The 6,855-nt window shown below is 27.8% G+C and overlaps 1 long non-coding RNA gene across 1 annotated transcript; it reads right to left on the bottom strand.

Moving 5' to 3' along the window:
* Positions 1–2,278: 2,278 nt before the first annotated feature.
* LOC149889236 (uncharacterized) lies at positions 2,279–5,367 on the bottom strand. Its single transcript, XR_016452904.1, has 2 exons — positions 5,273–5,367; positions 2,279–2,582 (listed from the first exon to the last, which is right to left on the bottom strand). It is a non-coding gene; the product is annotated as an uncharacterized LOC149889236 (long non-coding RNA).
* Positions 5,368–6,855: the final 1,488 nt, after the last annotated feature.

Here is a 6,855-nt window from a genome sequence, read left to right as displayed (position 1 = left end):
TGTTCATTACCGGCTCAGTTAAAATTTCTATTAAATCTGAAGTTTTATGGGGCTAATGGAGCTAATTCTACATCATTAGCTCCATTAGTCCCATAAAAGAAGCTTCGAAAGACCCATAAAAACCTTCGGTTAAATCTTCGAAAAACTATTTCAAAAAGGAAAAAAAAATCACCACTCGTAAATTGACTTGTGCACCAGCAGTGTGTATTGTTTCAAAATCATCTTATTAAAAAAAACAAACTAAGAAATAAAAAGTTGATTGAAACAGTTGAATTGAACAACAGAGTCTATCTTCTAAAAAAACTCTAAACTAAAACTTAAACGTAAAAATTTATTATGCGTACAAAAAATGGTCCTTTATTGGAACTTTTATGCAAAACTAATCTATCAGTTGAAAATTGTCATGAACCTTAAATGAAAATTGCAAGAAAAAAAATGGAAACAGCATTTAGAAAGGAGATTTTAGAGCATAAAAAATCACCAATATTTTTCATTTTTTCTATTTAATTAACATACTATCTTACATATTTTTAATTCTCTTGTCTAAAAGTAAGTTAAAAAATTCAGTGTCAATTCAGTGTCAGTTTGACTGCAGCAATAAAATCAATATGTTCATATCAATAGTTTTGATATGCTGTATTCAGCAGCTCCTGATGATAAGATTTTGTGACGATAATTCACAAGATATTGTTATTATACCATTATACTACAACAATTGCAACTGATTGCATCATGTCACAATTTCTATACAAAAACTTTGTTTATTCTATTTATTTTTTTTACAGTTTGTTCAATCAATTTTCTGTGCAGATTCAAAAAATGTAAATATTTTTTTCTGTATGTAATGTTATTACTTTTATTTTATATTTGTTTTTTTCATATTTTTATCACTTTGATCATAATCACTCGTTATTACATTTTTTAAACTGTTATGTGTTCCGCTACTTTTAATTTTCTGCTACACCTAAGCTTCATCTTAATTCAGCTTAATTCAGCTTAATTCAGCTTAATTTTCTTTATTCTTCTACTAATTTTCTCATTTAGATCCATTATTTTTATGACGACTCCTCGAAGGTGTTAAAATTCTTTAGATACATTTTGCTATGTGTGTTGTTATTATGTTGGAATGTTATAATTAAGAGGGTACGAGAGGGGTGATGGCCTTTTGCTTTTCAAAGAGTGTGGAGAGAGAGCTGAAGAATCGTCACGATGACTGTTACTTGTGTATGATTGATGTAATAAAATACACAAAAGTAAAGGGAGATAAGCTCATTTGTATCCAGACATACAATCATCTAGAGCACCTGTCCCGTATTGTTTCGGTTTACCGGTGCCGCAACCACCATAAAATGTAAGTGTTCTTCTCATCATTCCTTTCAAAGTGTAACTTTTAACAAAATTGATCATGAATTACTCACTGTACGTTCATTTTCCTAACAATTTCCCAACGTTCCTAACAATGTTTTAAATACAAATGTTGTTTATGTCTGTGTAGTTATTCATTTCTCTTTAAATGGAAGATGCAATGGACAATTCATCTGAAGAGTAAGCAAGTAATAACAGCCAAGGAATGGAGAAAGCTTTCATACCAAGAACGACTTTGCAGACTCACTTTCTAAATCAGAGTTAGCTAGATGATTTAATCAGTCTGTTAAGTCGCGCGCTGAGCTTCTTAAGTCAAGGTTGGGGAAATGGAATCTACTAGCAGAAAACTGCAAGACATATGAGTAACGGAGTCATCATGAAGAAATTGTGTTATTGTAAAGATACAATTGGTTTGTTCATTGGGAGTAAACAAACCAATTGCATCTTTGCAATGACAACCAATCAATTAAAGTGAAGTCAAATAATTTCCTTACAATTTATCCTAAATTCAAATGGGATGTTTATGGTGATACTTATTTTTTTGTTTGGCTTACAAGGGGGGGATACACAAAGAATGCATGCTTTCTTTGTTTATGCGACAGATGAGCTGGTAATGATTATTTACATGAATGGAACTGCAGCAATGGATGATAAATGTTTTTAGACGGCCAATACTAGGTTCCAACAAAGGAACCTAGTATTGGCCGTCTAAAAACATTTATCATTATTTACCCCCCCCCCCCCCCTCCCCCCTCCTTTCCCCCTCCCTTCGCCCCTTCCCTCATCCTTCACTTCATATTAAATTAGGATTGGTAAAACAATTTGTGGAGGTCTTCGATTTTGGAAGAGAAATTTTTCAAGAAATTTCTCTGATGTTTCCAAAGCTATTTTAGGTAAAATCAAAGAAGCTATATTTGTTGAACCACAACTAACGTTGAAATCGGAGAAACTGGAAAAAGCGATAACAAAAATAGGTAATTGCAGGTACACTCATAACAAAAAGCTGGTCGCAAAGTTTGTTGAGAACATCAAGAATTTGAATTGTTGTTTGTCCTTAAAGGTTTATTTTTTTGCATTTTCACTTCGATTTCTTCCGCGAAAAATTGAGTGATGCCAGTGGGGAACATGGTGAGAGATTTTATCAGGATATTACAGCAATCGAAAGAAGATATCAAGGACGCTGGGATACTGCTATGATCGGAGATTATTTATGTTCTCTAAAAAGATGAAATTATGGACTCTAGAAAATCTCGGTTGCCAAACCACAAAACCACAAAACCATTTCTAATCTTAAGAAAAGTGTCGTTATTTACAGTGTAGAATTGTGTTAATTATTTTTTTTTTGTTCAAACTAATACTGTACATCATAAATATTTTTCGATATTTAAAAAAGTGTAATTAGTTCAACTGTAGTTTAATAATCCTTTTAAAACTCCACGACAAGATTGAAACACAACGCTGCACAGTGACTCAAAACAACAACAAGAATGACAATAAACTCCACACAACTTTTTTGTAAATATATTGCCCTTCTTTTAATAATGATAAATTAAAATGATAACTTATTTAAAGAGTGAAAACAGTTTTTTCATAAAACTTATTTTTTATGGTTTTAAGAATTTAATCATTTTTATGTTACTTTCAAAGAAATCTAAAAAATCTTTTTTATTTAGTAAAAATAGAGACTTTTTAAGCAAAATAAGTCTTATTATAAGTTCAAATATGTTTTAAACAAAATCGCAATCTGATTTTTTTTGTTCAATTTAGAAGAATTTTCTAAAATAATATAGAATATATGCATACTTATATGTTTTAAATATCAGCTAAAAAAATATTCCACCGAGTTCCAAGGAGATATATAATTTTTTAAGTTAATTACTTAAACTGATGGATAAATTTTCTTCAATTAAGTTAATTAATTTAAGAAAATTTATCCATCAGTTTAATAAGAAGCAATTACTTTTAGAATATAAAGGAATTGCTTCGGTCACCTGCGGTATAGGAAGTTGTTCAAGAAACACAAATGTCAGTGAATCCATAAAAACCATGTTTTCTGCCATTTATTAACAGCAGTTTATTATATCAAAAAAAATTAAAATGGTGGAAAGCAAGGTGTATATGGAATCATTGTATTTCTTGAACTTAAGTTTTTTACTTGTATAACTTGTTTTAATATATCAAATATAGTTTCAAGTAACATAGCTTTGTCACCATATGCTACTTAAAAATTTGTTAAAATGTTTATTGTTAATTTTGAATAATGATTTATCTCAACAAGCACACAACGTTGAAACAACGTTGATCAACGTCGATCAACGTCATTTCAACGATGTTTTAACGTTGTGTGCTTGCTGGGATTATTCGATAAGTACTACATATTTGAAATAGCTTTACTTAACAACCTCAGTAATATACAAGTAACATTATTTACTTAAACATTTTAGGAAACTTAATATGATAATTATCAAAGAAATAATAACCTAAAATGTTAAACAGTGTAAAGTGAAAATATTATATAAAGTACTCAAAAATGTTTCTGATATATATTAATAATTTTATTAACTTGGTAATTCTTAAAAACAATAAAAATAAAAAGATTAGATCTTATCCCGAATATACGTGAATTAGAAGTGGACATATTAGGATTATGGAAGGATTTACTTAAGAAAATCAAAGAAAACTGAAGAAATTAACAAAGAGAACATAAATATAGTAAAAGCTACTTTAGATTTATTTCAAAAGTGAAGAAAAAACTAAAACAATGTGGTAGAAATTATGATTCATTTATAGAAAAAGGAATATCAATGGTTTCAAGAAAATCTTATGACCAATAAAAGTAGCCACTTTGGTTCTGGAAAACCCCATAAACAATGTGCGCTCCTTAGACAGCGAAGCAAAAGAGAAAAAATTAAAGAATTAAGTGTTCAACTTTATTGCTCCATTTTTAGTCTCTGAAGGAAGCACATTATTTAAAAAAAGTCAAATGTTTTACAGAAAATTCAAAAAAGTTAAAGACACTTTTGATAAAACCTCTTCTTAAAATATGAGTGTAAAGCAAGCTCTTGATTTAAAAGTGAAAACTGGCCTCAGCGAAAAACAGTACTAGATGATCAGAAACTTATTCATCCCCCTCTTGCACAATCTTTTAGTGAAAAAGTTAAATACTATCCTGAAAATATTTTTTTTCCTCTGATTTCAGTTGTTATTCCTAACATTGCTAAGGCTGTGTTTACATAGATGGTATAACAATACCAATAGTAGCAGCTGAAATAAATAGTGGTAATTCTGCCAGAAGCATGTAAATATCAAGTAATGAACTAAGATGATGTGTATTGCGCGTAAAAAATAATTTTGTTAACAAATTTGAATTCTTTGGCCTAAAAAAATATTATTTTCACTTATAATGTGTTTATTTACAATTTTTATCAAATTTTATTGAGTTTTTGCCGTTTTTTGATCATTCTGAGTCACTGTGTGCTGTCGTTGAGAAGATTTGCGTGTCTAATGAGAAAATATGAAAGCATGAAGAAATTAAAAACTGTTATATCTAATCGATTTTGATTTTTCAATTCAGTGGGAAAAAATTCGTAAATGAACATCACAAAATACAAATACAAAAAAATATTTTACACTGTGTTATTTAAAAAGAATCATGCAGAAGCTATGCTTATACGCAAGGTGTTAATAGAATGTGAGCTGTTTATACTGTTAACTGTTTTAATTTATGTAATCATAAACTTGTAAAATGAAAAGAATAGAAATTGATGAAGTAAACTAAATAGAAAAGTTTAGTTAATAAATGAAGGAAAAAGTAAACTATTTTTATGATTAAAATATTATGATTTTTTTTCTACAAGTGAAACAAACAAGAAAAATGCTGAGAAACTAAACAAAAAATTTATAAAACCTGTTTTTTATCGAAAGATTATTAAAGCTGAATTGAATAACTTCTGAGATAACAGATTCAACTTTCGAAAGAGAAAATGTGAAAATATTGCTTTTTTGTTGTTTTGCTTTTTAAATACCGTGGTTACCAATGCAAATGCAAAGTATGAGTCTGCGTTCCGGTCGATTTTGATCGCCTATGATCGCAAATTCCGAATTCCGTCCGATCCGGAATTTAGAAGAAAACTATAGGGAAACTGAAATTTGGTGAAAAAACTCATCCGTAAATTTCGATGTTTTATAAGTTAAATAGAAATATTCTGATTCCGACGGAATTCGGAATTTACGATTAAACGCGATCAAGTTCGGCAAGAACGCAGGGCCCCCATATGCAAATCAAACTGGATTGTTATTGATGAAATAAACAGCGAAACGACGTTCGTACGTCTTAGATACAGATGAAAGCTTTAGTTTTCAGCGTTTCTATTGCTCTATTTAGTAATTGCAGTAGTATTGCTCCATTTAATAATTGTAACATACTAATATTTCTGAGAAAGCCAACAAATAATTTCCGAAACACTTGAACTTTAGAAGTGGCCTATCTTTGTCTAGTTCTATAACTTATTTTAGTGTAACGATAGATGAGAAAGTTTCATTAAAAACACACATCAATGACCTTATCCTTTAAACTAAGCCGTTCCAACGGCATGTTAGTAAAGGTTCTACACTACGTTAACTTTGAAACGTTACCATTGTGAGGGTGGGGATTTTATTTGATAATAAATATTTTTAATGTTCTGTCCATTAGGTGATATATATACATGTAATTGTAATGATTTAGAGTGTGTATGTATTAGTGTGTGTAATGTTGTGTTTTGATGGACGGGGTTTTATAACTAATTTTCTTTCTGGTGCCGTTGGTTCTATGGAAGTGTAATGGTAGCGTGACGCATAATAGTGTACCACAAATATGGTAGAAGCGCGGTGGACTTTTCAATAACAATTGTTAACGTATAAAGCAATAATAAGTATGATAAAAAATAATAATCATAAAAATAATAATAGTAATAAAAATAATAATAATGATAATAATAATAATAATAATAATAATAATAATAATAATAATAATAATAATAATAATAATAATAATAATAATAATAATAATAGTAACAATAATAATAACAATAATAATAATAATAATAATAATAATAATAATAATAGTAATAAGAATAATAATAATAATAATAGTAATAATAATAATAATATTAATAATAATGATAATGACAATAATAGTAGTAGTAGTAGTAATAATAATAGTAATGATAATAATAATAATAATAATAATAATAATAATAATAATAATAATAATAATAATAATAATAATAATAATAATAGTAACAATAATAATAACAATAATAATAATAATAATAATAATAATAATAATATTGATAATAATAATAATAATAGTAGTAGTAGTAATAATAATAGTAATGATAATAATAATAATAATAATAATAATAATAATAATAATAATAATAATAATAATAATAATAATAATAATAATAGTAATAATAATAATAATAATAATAATAGTAATAATAATAA

The sequence above is a fragment of the Hydra viridissima genome, unplaced genomic scaffold (assembly GCF_058129835.1).
Source record: "Hydra viridissima isolate aposymbiotic clone 2 unplaced genomic scaffold, HvirCarnegie_v1 scaffold_5, whole genome shotgun sequence".
In the NCBI taxonomy this organism is placed as follows: Eukaryota; Metazoa; Cnidaria; class Hydrozoa; order Anthoathecata; family Hydridae; genus Hydra; species Hydra viridissima.
This window is presented reverse-complemented; position numbering and strand designations above follow the sequence as displayed.